The 13,956-nt window shown below is 44.9% G+C and overlaps 1 protein-coding gene across 3 annotated transcripts in view; it reads right to left on the reverse strand.

The window, feature by feature from the left end:
- ROR1 (receptor tyrosine kinase like orphan receptor 1) overlaps positions 1 to 13,956 on the reverse strand; it is a 455,574-nt gene that overhangs the window by 39,816 nt on the left and 401,802 nt on the right. The window lies entirely within an intron of this gene.

Consider the following 13,956-nt stretch of genomic DNA (forward strand, 5'->3'; position numbering starts at 1 on the left):
CTGTGGACTGGGCAATCTCAGATCAGTCACTAAGTCCCAGGAAATCCAGAGAAAATGTCAATGGATACTTGCTTTCATAAGTTCCTAAAACAAAACAAAATCTTAAAAAAAAAAAGTTTGTTGCCTCAAGTTATCATAATAAAAGGGAGGGCACAGATTTTATTCTGAAGATAAAATGAAAGTCACTCAGTCATGTCTGACTCTTTGTGACCCCATGGACTTAGTCCATGGAACTCTCCAGGCCAGAATACTGGAGTGGGTAGCCTTTCCCTTCTCCAGGGGATCCTCCCAAACCAGGGATTGAACCCAGGTCTCCCCCACTGCAGGCAGATTCTTTACCAGTTGAGCCACAAGGGAAGCCCAAGAATACTGGAGTGGGTAGCCTATCCCTTCTCCAGCAGATCTTCCTGACCCAGGAATCGAACTGGGGTCTTCTGCATCGCAGGCGGATTCTTTACCAACTGAGCTATGAGGGAAGCCCCATTCTGAAGATAAGGGGATACCAGAAAGTGATGTGATTAGTGACCGTGGAGATCCAAGGCTGGAGATTAGGACCCAAGATGGCAGACTCAGCTTGAAAGGACAGAGGCCAAAATCTCCCGCTTGGGCCTATGATAAGCACAAGACACCAGAGTACAAGATATCAATCTGCTTCTGAAAGGCAAACTACAGCCAAGCTGAAGGCTACCTGCCAGGCTTATGGTCTGACTTCTACCCTGGATGCGCCTCCTCTGTTAACCTGGCTGGAATCAACATCTTGCCTGAAAGAAGTATCATTTTTTTTTTTTTTCCTCTTTGGTTTCTTCTAAATTAAAGTACTTTAGAGCAAAAGTCAGGAGAACAAATTCTCCTGCTGGATTTAACATTTGCACATCCTTAGGTGTGACTCCCTGGTGTCTATGACAGTCAAGAATCTGCCTGCAGTACAGGAGACCTGGGTTCTATCCCTCGGTCGGGAAGATCCTCTGGAGGAGGAAATGGCAACCCACTCAGTATTCTTGCCTGGGAAATACCATGCACAGAGGAGCCTGGCTAGCTACAGTCTATGGGGTCGCAAAGAGAGGGACACCACTGAGCAACTAACACTTTCACTTTCTTATCCTTAGGCAACCTCTCAAATCCTCTGAGCTATGGTTTTCTTGTCTATAAGATGAAGATAATAATTGACCTCCCAACCCTATAGGTCAAAGTCATGTTGCTGTTTGTTGTTTAGTTGCTAAGCCATGTCCCTTTGCATCCCCATAGACTAGCCGGCCAGACTCCTCTGTGCATGGTATTTCCTAAGAAAGAATACTGGAGTGGTTTGCCATTTCCTTCTCCAGGGGATCTTTCTGACTCAGAGATAGAACCTGTATCTCCTGCATTGGCAGGTGGATTCTTTACTGCTGAACCAAAGTCATGAGGATCCTATCAAACTGTGTAAAAACTTTAAAAAAATGCTACACAGAGGTAACATATAATTATTATTAAAGCCCTTACAGTTACCAAGAGGGCTCCCCTAGTGACTTAGAATCTGCCTAGAATGCAGGAGACACAGGTTTGATCCCTAGGTTGGGAAGATCCCTTGGAGAAGGGAATGGCTACCCACTCCAGTATTCTTGCCTGGAGAATTCCATGGACAGAGGAGTCTGGCGGGCTACAGTTGTCCATGGGGTTGCTAGGAGTCAGACATGACTGAATAACTAACACTAGCAGGTACCGAAGAAGATATTTCAAAGATAATTATTTGCTAAGCTTTTGCTTTGTAAAATCAACTGTGTTCATAGCTCTGGCCCTGGACATCCACACCTGAGGGTTCAGGGAGGGAGTCTAGAAAGCCCAGTAGAATAGGAAACCATGTGAAAAAAATCTGATAGAGCTGGTCCTTAATAGACACTCGTTTTCAGCTGCTTTCTACTCCCTATTCACTAAAACAGTCAAGTTAAAGGTAGAGATGGGAGCAGTATCTCCAGTTCTGTCCCCCAAATAGTTTGCAGTGCAAAGCTCTTAAAAACGTAACCTTAAAGTACACATACAAATGAATATATCATACACCTGACATAAAGACATTGAAATTTTAATGTTGCAAAATCCTGCAAGCACTCCACATGTTTACTTTCATAAATCCTAGAGTAATGTTGAAGCCTTTTTGGCTTAAATTTTACTTGGGTTGTAAAATTAACCCCACTTTTATTGGGTAACTAATACCATAAACCTATGGGGAGAAAGAAGTTTCTTGATGACCCAGCCTTGGATCTTGAAAACTGAAGTACTGAGGCCAGAAAGTACCCCCACACCATCACCCCCCTCCTATTATGGATGATGCGATTCTATCCCTAGGCATTAGCAGAGTCCTGGATTTTTAAGGTGTCATTGTGAGAACACTTCTTCCTCCCCCACATTCAACTCTCAAGGCCTCAATTTATATCTCTTGGGAGGACAAAACCCTGGAATTACCCCCAGATATAAATCCCTGACCTACTGGGAGTTCCCATATTTTATGTGTGAGGCTTAGGCTAAACTTCTTACCACCTTCCCAATTTGAGATTCTGAAAAGACCTTTTGAATACTGTTTTCCAGAATAAAATGGAATGCAATTCTTTGGCTGCCTATTTCTTATCGAGGGCTTTAGATCTGCAGGTGTATTACATTTTTTATTGTGCCCAGAATTCTTGATACTCTGACCAGTCCAGTCTCTTAGGGACAGATACAAAAAACAAAGCAAACAAACAAACAAACAAACCAAAATAGTATGCAATGTCATCTGCTAGGGAATAGTTCTCAGTCCTGGCTGTTTATACCATCTCCTTAAGAAGCTTTCGAAAATTCCAATGTCCAAACCCCACCTTGGACCTATTAAATCATAGTCTCTGGGGATGCAGCTTAGGTATTCATGCATTTTAAAAAGCTCTCAGGTGATTTGACTGTGGTCGAGAACCACAGCACTAGAAAAACAAACATGTATTAAGTGTCTGCCACTCTCTGTGCTGAGTACTATGCTAAGTGATTTCTTCAAAGTAGCCCCTTGTGGCATTATTATCCTTATTTATCTGAGTGAGAGACTCAAGTTCAGAGAAGTTAAGTAACTGGCTCAGACTCACAAGGCCAGTAAGTGGAGGAGCTAGGATTTAATCACAAAATTCAAGCTCAAGCTTGACTACCAGGCTATAATAGTGTTCTGCTTTTCAATCCTACTTTAAAGTAAATCAGCCTAATAATAAAGAAGAGGATTTATAATGAGCCTTTACCCTGTTCCAGGCACTGTTAAATTTCATTTACATAAAAAATCAATATTAAGTCATTTAATGCTGACAACAGTTTTATACAGAAAGTGAAGATTTTCCCATTTTACAAATGAGAAAACTGTAGAGTCAGAAAGAGCAAAAGAACTTGTCCACTGTGACACAGTAAGCAGAAGAACTAGATTTGCCCCCAAACCTGTGCTTGTAACCTTGGTATGCAACTTCCTTCCAAATAGTTGCATATAGGAGTTTTTCCACTGCTTATAGGGGCTCTCTACTGTGAAGATGTTTTGGTGTCTGCTGGATAGAGGAGCCTGGTGGGCTACAGTCCAAAGGGTCACAAAGAGTCAGACACAACTGAGCGACTGCACACACACATATGCACAGGTGGCGTAAAGGTTTTCTTTTAAACGTCAAGTCACAATCTCCTTTCATCCTTCCCATTTTTCCTGCCAGCCGTGGCTGGAGGGGAAAAAACGCTTCTCCAACATTAATCAGCTTTGTGCCTTTCTCCAGCTCACACTTCTTTCATCGCTGAAGTCCTCCATGGTTAGCAAATTAAAAACATGAAGAAGCAAGGCCGTGAGAGCGCAAGGGCACTTGCAGTGAGCATGCCCAAGGCTGCGTTCTAGGGAAAAGAAACACTAGGAGCGGGCAGATAGAATTCTGGCCATCCATCGCAGTCCCTGGCATCAACATGCGCCAGCTACCTCGCTGTGATGTCAAGATGCTGGAGTGCTTTGTGATGGGCACTCTTGATTCTTCTAAAGGTAATTTAGTTACTGGGTTGCAGGCCTCTACAACCTTCCAAGTTCGCTGCCAGGTGATAGGGAAAAGCAAACACAGTTTGCCCCCCACCTTCAGGGTCCCCCCCTTCCCCAGAGCAAGGAGCTGATGAGGGTGGTCACACAGGGTTGAGGGTGATGGCAACCACGTGGCAGCAGCAGGAGCATCCGCCCAAGTGGATGCTCCAAGTGGAGCATCCTCCACTTACTGGCACCGCAGACCAAGAGTGGGGAACATGCTGCCCATGGAGTTTGACAGCGACCGTGGGAGTCAATGGTTACACACTGCTGGGTGAATTTCTTGGGTCTGGAATAAGGCTCTCAAGAGCTCTCCCAAAATGCAAACAGTGCAGTGTATAGTTTGGGGCCAGGGAAGCCCAAGGTATAGTTTTTTGAGAATGGGGAGCAAGAAAGGAAAAGAAAGGATGGGTGGGTGGGGGGGTGACGTATGGGGACTGAAAGGATGCAGAATACCCCAAATGGATGCCAAAATGGAGCTGTGCCAAGTCTGGACCATGAGAGTCCCGCTGGGAGCTTAGTCCTTCAGCCGTGTCTGACTCTTAGCGACCCCATGGACTGCAGCCCACCAGGCTCCTCTGTCCACTGGGATTCTCCAGGCAAGAATATTGGAGTGGGTTGCCATGCCCTCCTCCAGGGGATCTTCCCAATTCAGGGTTCGAACCCAGGTCTCCCACATGGCAGGCAGATTCTTTATTCACTAAGCCACCAGAGAGGCCAGCTAGTGCTGTCTTTAGTACTTCCGGGGGGGGGGGGGGACGGGGTTTCTGAAAGGTGCCTCAGTTTAAGGGAGAAAAGAGAGCAAACGCAACTGTTGTCTTATACACATGATTTCAAAAGAAACCCTTAATATGTATACAGAAACTGTGGGAATCTGAATGAACTCTGTACATTACTTAGTAGTGAGCTTGCCTGTGCATGTTCAGTCATGTCTGACTCTTTTGAGACCCCTTGGGCTGTAGCCTGCTAGGCGCCTCTGTCTGTAGAATTTCCCAGGCAAGAATACTGGAGTGAGTTGCCATTTCCTTCTCCAGGGGATCTTCCCGACCCAGGGATCGAGACGGCAACTTCTGCACTTTCTGCCTCTGCAGGCGATTGTTTACCACTGTGCCTCCTGGGAAGGTAAGTAGTAGCACACCAGTGGTAATTTCTTACTTCTGATAATAGTACTATGTTGATGCAAGACATTAACATTAGGGGATAAGGGAATATGGACATTCTGCACTACTTTTGCAACTTTTCTTAAACATAAATATTTCAAAAGAAAACATAAAAGAAAAAAGACAGACTTAGAGTTATACACATATCCCCTTCCTGTTGAGCCTCCCTCCCCCCCGCAGAAGGAGGGGATATAGGTATAATTGTGACTGATTTGAGTTGTTTTACAGCGGGGATCAGCACAGTATTGTAAAGTAATTATCCTCCAATTAAAACATATAAAAAAGAAAGAAAGTCTTACAAGAAGGTGTGGGGATGGGAACCTTATTGTATATAAATGAACAGGAGATGCTATGGTTTGAGGGTATCAGGAAGGCCTTCAGATGACCTCAGTTATTCCTTAAAACAACTTTATAAGAATCCCTCTGGACCTATCCTTGGGTGGCTGAATTCTCATCATGAACAGTTCACTTATTTGTGATTGGCCTACTTCTAAATTCAAGTACTTCCAGGAGAAATGACCTACTTAGGAAGGGCTCAGTACTGATTGATTTTTATGAGCTGCTATGAGCACTTTCATCTCTGTAGAAAGTGGTATACAAGGAGGGCAGGGCAACTGATGAGAGGTCCCTGTGTGAAGAAGAAGGCAATCTTCCTGACCTTGCACTTTGGTCCAGGGCTGGCTGAGGGCAGGTGAGATGACAGAGAAGGCAGACCGGGAGGGTGGGGGTGGGAGTCTGGTTCATCAGTTACTAGTTACAAAGGGATCTTTTCAAAACACAGACTTGGAGCAGGTCATTTCCTGCCTAAAATTCATCCTCGTTTCCGACTCACCACAGTTTCTTGCTGCAGTACACAAAGCCCTTCCCTAGTTCCTGCCCATTTGTCCAGCCTCATCCCCAGCCTGATCAGCCTGTGAACCTGATGATATCAGCCATGCTGCTGTTGACCTTGCTCGTCTCAAAACAGGGAATGCACTCTGCCGTCCCCCCCCCACCCCCCCGCCCCAACCCCGGGCTCGGTCTATTCTCTTCCTGAGGCCTGGAGCGCCGTCTGTCTGCTCTCTCACCTTGTGATTGCCTTTATCACCAGGTGCTCCCTCGCCCGCCCTCCCAGGAAAGTCAGTCCCTGCCTACCCCACACTCCCACCCACCCAGCACCGTTACCAGACCACTCCCACAGACTTGTGAATTCATATTGTTTGTCTGCTAAGTGATCCCCTTAGCACCACTCTAAGGCAGGGACCATATCTGGCTTGGCTTTGCAATTCCAGGGCCCCGGACAGTGCACAATACCCAACTCAGCCAACAAGTGCTGAATGAGGGAGAGGGTGCTGCTGAGAGCTCTCCCCACCCCCTGACCCACTGTGCACAGACTGGCCAGCAGAACTGTAATAGACCTGATAGATGTGGAGAGGACTTAGCCTAGCGCATAGATACGGACCTTCTCCATATCAGAACGATGCTTCAAACTGGAAACCACTTTCTTCTGCACCAGATTTTACACTGGGACATGGCAGGCCTTAGTCAGTTGAATGGATTCTTACTGATGAGTGAGGCCCTAAAATGTTCCCCTATGAGGTACTAAGACTAGTTAAAATGCATGTCTCTCCTTAGGGGGAAGAGAATAGACTTAAAGGCACTTTGCTAACTATAAAATCTCACTCAAAAGAATTGCAAACAAATACTTATACACAAATGTTCATAGCAGCGCTATTCACAATAGTCTCAAAGTAGAAACAACCTCAAATGCTCATCAATAGATGAACGGATGGACAAAAGTGGTAGATACACACGGTGGAAAATTATTCAGCCATGAAAAAGGCACGAAATACCAAAACATTCTACACTGTGGAAGGATCTTCAAACCATTATGATAAATGAAATTAACCAGATGAGAAAGACCACAGAGTACATGATTCTATTTACATGAAATTTCCAGAATGAGTAAATCCATAAAGATAAAAAGCAGATTGACAGTTATCAGGAACAGGAGGAACGGAGGAATAGGGAATAACCACTCACTGGATGTAGAGTTTTACTTTGTTGTGATAAAAATGTTCTGGAATGAGAGATGGTGGTTGCATAGCATTGTATATATATTAGCTGCTGTGGAATTGCTCACTTTTAAATGGTTAATTTTATGTGAATTTTATCTCAATTTTTTAATGAAAAAAATCTCACTTATACCCAAAGGACAAGGTAGAGGGAACAACAGTCGGAATTTTAAGCCTCAGATTTGGGGAGAGATTTTTGGGATTGTTTCTAAGCAAACTCACTGGCCAAAAGTGCTGGCAATTTACACAGTCCCAGCAGGTTTCTTTGTTCTGATTCTCTTGGTTCTTCAACTGGAATGCCAGAGACAGTGCTCTGCAAGCCTACAGCTTGGCAGGCTCAGAGGGGACTGACTGCCTTGAGTGAAATCATCCAACACTTCTGAATTTACCCCACTTGGCACCTCTTACGAGTCCTATTTTGAGCCATGGAGATGAAATCCCATCAAGATGCCTGTCCCCAAAGCCCTGAATCTTGGTCTGAAGGAAATCCATCGCACAGTTCAAAGAGATGTAGTATTCCTAATTATGTTCCACTTAGCAAAGTGTGGGTTATTTTCTCTCATGTGGGAAGTAATTTCACTTTGCAATGCAAATAGAACTAGTAAGCTGTATTTGTTTTCCCAAAGACCATCACGTTTCCCTGGTGGCTCAGATGGTAAAGAATCCACCTGAAATGTGGGAGACCTGGGCTTGATTCCAGGGTTGGGAAGATCCCCTGGAGAAGGGAAAGGTTACCCACTCCAGTATTCTTGTCTGGACAATTCCATGGGCAGAGGAGCCTGGAAGGCTACAGTCCATGGGGCTGTGTGGCTCAGACTGTAAAGAATCCACCTGCACTGTGGGAGATCTGGCTTTGACCCCTGGGTTAGGAAGATCCCCTGGAGGAGGGCATGGCGATCCACTCTGTTATTCCTGTCTGGAGAATCCCCATGGACAGAGGAGCCTGGTGGGGTGTAGTCCATAGGGTTGCAAAGTCGGACACAACGGAGTGACTACGCACAGCACAGCACAAAGACTGTCTCAACCAAAAGTGGATGGGAGGTGCCCCTTTTTAAATCTGTAAATCAGGCCACATCTTAGCTAGTCTGGTGAGAGCACAGCCAGGGCAGATCCACACCCACGCGGCTTCCCAGGAAAGGCACTAGTAAGCTTGGGGCTTCCCATTTCAGAGGCTGGGTTCTCTCTAGGGAGGCAAAGTCAGATCTCTTAAAGGGGAAAAATCAGGTCTATCTTTTCATTAAAAGAGGGGGTGATACAAGATAAAATTAAGAATCGATGTAAGGGATGCAGAATTCTCCAATATGGATAAAAGCTCAGAGACACAGAAACTTGAAGAATAGAATAATCTGATGTGGTCAAAAAAAGTTACTGCCTCTCCAAAATCACCTCCTTCCTTTTCCTAAGACAACTTTAAGCCTTGAGGCATCCTTGGTTAACTGCCAACCAGGAGGAGAGAAAATAATATGTCATATCAGCTTTAACTGCATATACCTTGGAAGAGACGGCCCTTGGAGAAGAGGCATCAGGATAAATATAAGTGGAGATGTGGAAAGCGCTGGCTGGAGTGAAGGAGAGAAGGTGGTCATAGAAGGAGAGCTATCGGGGCCACTGAAAGTATGCTTTGCCTCAGGCTGGCTGTGGTGAAGAGATTAGAGGTTAAATATGGGATCCCAATGTTATCTACCACACTCTGTTTTTAAAGATCCATCTGAAAGTGGGCATCAAAGAGGGTAATGTGTTAACATACTTGACCTTTAAGATCAGCTTTCAAAGTGAGCCAATCAAGGCAAGTCAGCCCAGAGGGGTGATGACTCACAGAGAAGACTTCATCCTACAAGGCTGAGAATTCAGCCCACCCTAATAGCCCTTCTCTTGCTGGGAATGCCTTGGTGACCACGAGCAATTCCGAGGTGCCTGTGTCAAATGGCACGTGCTGTTGCCCACACCTGGACACTGATCATTGTTAAAATTTATTTCCTTAGCAAAAGAGTCCCTTGCTCTTTCTCACACCACTTTTTTGCTTTAAAAAATTAAATAAAAAAATTTTTGTTTTTTTTTCCCCTGTTGGCCATGAATCATTAAAACAAACAGATGAATAACGCTCTGTCATAGTTTCCAGAGCAGCACATAATAGTTACTTGTGTCCAACTTAGAAATGGGAAGGTATTGGCTTTGCTTCATAGAGATGTTTAGAAACACGAGGGCTGCATTTCACTTTGGAGAAGGAGCAGAACTACCCAGGTTTGTATCTCACGAGTGTAATTTAAGGGAAAATTACATGTGTAATAGATTTTATTCCTATTTAAACACACGTTTGAAATGATAAGACTATACACGTACGGTATTTTTAAGAATATGGAGGGTCACTACTAAGAAGAATGAGTGACTTCTACCCCCTCCTGTTTACTGAGGTTTTCATGGTGGGGCAGCCTTGCACCTTCTAAGAAGCTCCAGGATATTTGACTTTTCCTCTGATGTTGTTGTTTAGTCTCTAAGTTGTGTCCGACTCTTTTGTGACCCCATGGACTGTAGCCCGCCAGGCTCCTCTGTGCATGGGACTTCCCAGGCAAGAATACTGGAGTGGGCTGTCATTTCCTTCTCAAAGGGATCTTCCCCACCCAGGGATCGAACCCACATCTCCTGCATTGACAGGCGGGTTCCTTACCACTGAGCCACATGCAAAGCCCATGAAGGGTCTACTTAGCCCCTAAGCCGAGGCTGGCACTGGGAGGGCACAGATGGATCTTGGAGCCCCCAAGTTCTCACTAGAAACCTTTTGGATGTTCTTTGGCAGTTCTCCAAATATTAGGTATTCAAACTACACTCTAAATTTGCCCATTGAGAATAAAGGAAGTTCAGAATAATATGACATGCACACATAGCAATCTGGTTAGATTTTTTACCACAGCATTTCTAAGATTGCTTTGATATTTTTTTCATTTTTCTTTTATGCCTAAGGCCATGGATTGGAAAAAAAAAAAAAAAAGAGGAGGTTTGTGGTAAGAGCAGTAAAGGGAACTTAGGGACTTCTTAGGAGGGTTTTGATTTCGTCTTACTACTCAGAAGGTGGGTGAAACTCAATCCTACATTTTTGCTTTTGTTTTGTCTCAGCTTTGTTTCCCATTCCTTCTGCTGATGGCAGTTAGGAAAGAACACTAGCCTCCATAAAAAGCCGTGGTGACTATAATGTCTCCCCCAACACCAAATAATGCAACATAGAGGTGCTTATGGTCAACCATAAAAAAGTGTATGCATTAAAAAAATGTAAAGAGGCAGAAATTCACATGAACATAAAGCTTGATTTGTGATGCACTAAACGGGAACATGGTAACTGAACAAGTGGTATCTGTTGGCCAAGGGGTCTCTGGGACAGAGCTGTGAAATCCAGTGGGTTCTTTAAGGAGAAATGAGGAAAGAGGGTGGATTTGTGGTGGTGCTTTAACTAGAATGTGAAAGTGGAGAGCAGAGAGGTCTTATATCCTTGGTGTTGAGATACCAACAATATCCCTGTTCACTAGGACTTTATAGCTTATGGGGGAGAAACATGAGGGTGATAAACATCACCTTCATTCCCCTTTACCTCCTTCTCTCTTCCTCTCTTTTCCACCAAGTTTATGAAGCCTTGTGCCGAAAATAAAAGAAAGGGTATCTGAGACTGGGAAGGCTTCTGGAGGAGGTGATAGCTTCAAAGAGGAATAACTCAACAGATCATGGATTAAATGGTACACCATCAAGATAAGTGGAGTTGAAATCAGTGAGACTTCATGGGCCTAATGGTGGGGGCAGGACAGGCCCAAGGGGAGGGTCCTCAGCTGCAGCGTCTGGAGGAGTAATGAGGTTCAACATACCATTCGCTCCTCTGTGGCCTCAATCCTGCTCTCATACTCCTTTAAAGTCCTTTTAACATTATCTTATTTCAGTCTGCTACCTCAAAATTATAATAATAAGAAAAAATGGGGAGGGGATGGATTTTATAGTGAAGACAGGGGATGTCAGAAAGTGATGTGATTAGTGACAGGAGAGCAAGTGGTGGAGCTAGAGAGTCAAGGCTGGGGCTCAGGGCCTAAGGTGGAAGGTTCAACTTGTTCACAACTTGCCACAAGGGTGATAAACCCGAGACACAGAGTAGAGAATCTCCAGCTGTTTCACGGAGAGAGCTGAAGCTATGTCAGAGTTGGCAAAAATGGGGAGGGGTCTGCTGGCAGAGCTGGTATGTGTAGAAGGGGCCAGTGAACTCAGGGCAGGTACCAAGGCTGTAGCTGTCCCTTGAGCCTGTTTGTTGTCTGGTGAAGTCATTCAGTTGGAACGAGACCTTTCCAGCCTCGAGTCCAGCCCCGTCTAAAGCAGAAAGAACCAAGAGCTAGTGGCTACGTGACTTGAAGAAGTTCGCCAGGTAGCTGGATGGGCAGTGCTGGGGTAAGACCTGGACTTTGGAGACCCACAGAACTGGGCACAGTCCTGAGAGCTGCCTTCCAGTTGTGTGTGGCTTTGCGCTAGGTACGTCATCTCATCTGTAAAACTAGTATCTTAAATAAGATCAAGTATGCAAACTATTCATTCATGATAGTTGTTTATGAAGTACGAGTTCTCTTTTTGCTTTATTTATTCTAGAAATAGGTGTACAGATTTACCTACTACTTGCCAGGTACTACTGTAGTCACTACAGAAAAGAAAGCAGACAAAAAATAACCACCCTGGTAGTGCTGACATTAGCTTAGATTTCTGGCTGGAAGCTCTTTCTCTCACTCCCTTCTTTATGCACCTTGCAGTTCCTTCTCATCAGACCAAAGATCACTCATACATAAAATTATGCCTGTGTGTGAACTCTGGACACGTTTGGGACAGAAGTAGGGTATGGCTTATGAATCAGAAAGGATAAGACAGAGGTTAGCCTTTAAGAAGAGGAGTTTGATTAAACTACCCCTCCTTGGTCTGCTCCATAGACCCTGCCTCCTTTCTCATTGCCGGGAGTGGGCCCTCTGTGCTGTATTCTAAGGTCCAACGACCATCAGCTCAAGCGCACGAACCTCATCCCTCTCACCTATCCATGGGTATTGCTCTGGCAACTGTCTCTTTTCTCAGCTCTATTGCCATTTCCTCCATCTCTATTGGATTATTCCCATCAATACCCCAATGTGCTAGACTATCTCCCACCTTAAACTCTCTGTGGCTCTGTTCAGCTACCTGCGCGCTTTCGTGCTCCTTTCTATAGGACTACTCCTCTCAAGGATGTCGGCACCTGCTTTCCCCAGTCCCCACATTGACTCTTAGACACACCCCAATCAGGCCTTTGCCTTGACTTTCCACTGAAAGAGCTCTTGTCGAGGTCAGTGGTCTCCATGACTAAATCCAACAGTCAAGGTCTTCAATGTTATTGACCTAGCAGCAGCATCTGACACAGCTCATCACTCCTTGAAATACCTTTTTTCACTCAGCTTCTAGACATTGTTCTCTCTAGGTTTTCCTTTTACTTCTCTGGCTGTGCTTTCTTAGCCTCCTTTGCCAGTTCAAGATTTTAATCACTGAGAGCCCTAGAGTTCAGCATTCAGACCTCTTCCTCATACTCTCTCTGCCTACCTGATCTTCCATCGCCCAAGCTTGAAATGGCCATTTCTGTACTGAGGACTCCCACACTCTTATCTCCAGCTGAGATAACTCCCTGAACTTCAGCCTCCCTATCTCCCCTTGAGTATCTAAAAGGAATTCAAACCCAACATGTCTGAAATTGCAACCTTTATTTTCCTCCAAGACCATTCTGGAACTCTTCCTCCTCCCCAGGAAATAGCAATTCCTTCCTCCAGCTATCCACAGCAAAAATTATGACATTCTCCTTGATTTGACATTCTCTCACAACCATCTCCAAACCATCAGCCCATGCTTCTACCTCCTCCTTCAAAACCTATCCCAAACTTACCTTTACTGCTACCCTCTGGTTCAGGCCACCATTATCTCTGCATGAATTTTTTTCCAGTATACTCACAGCTGGTCTTCCTACTTCCACTCTTAGCCACCCTCCCCAGTCTGTTCTCAGTCTCCCTCTTAGCAGCTGGAGGGATCCTTGTAGCCAGTATATGTCAGTATATGTCCCTCCCCCGCTCAAATTCCTCCAAAGACTTCCCTTCGCATGCTAAGGATACACAGGAGTCCTTACAATGTCCTTACATAGTTTTCTGCAGCCCCTCCCTACTACTTCTCTGACCTCATGCCCACCACTGTCCTCTTGCCCTCATCTGATTATTACCTACTACATTTAGTATCCTCAGACATATTCTGTACTGATACATTTAATTGTTTATATAAACACTTCCTGGGAACAGCAACTGTGGTCTGGTCACTTGTATGTCCTCACTGCCTAGAACAGCACTGAGTGTCAAGTTGTTGACAGTGTCAACACAATAGATACAGACAAGCTTAATGAGTGCATTAAATCTCTCCCACTTTTAAAAAATACTTTAACTTCTGTGTGGTGGCAACAGAGAGGAACCTGAGTTCATCTTGCAACCTGAAATTTACAATTTCTCCACTTCCCCACCCCAGCCACTCACCCTCCCCAAACACTTAGTTCTGCTGAATGGAAGACACAAAGAATGGAAGGAAGGGAAAATGGGCATCCTTTAAGAGGAGCAGCAGTTTAACTGGAAAACTAAATTGGCCTCCAAAGCACTTCTTAATTTGACCCCTCTCCTCCCTCCAGAGGGCTTCCCTGATAGCTCAGTTG

The sequence above is a fragment of the Cervus canadensis genome, chromosome 2 (genome assembly GCF_019320065.1).
Source record: "Cervus canadensis isolate Bull #8, Minnesota chromosome 2, ASM1932006v1, whole genome shotgun sequence".
NCBI classification, from domain to species: Eukaryota; Metazoa; Chordata; class Mammalia; order Artiodactyla; family Cervidae; genus Cervus; species Cervus canadensis.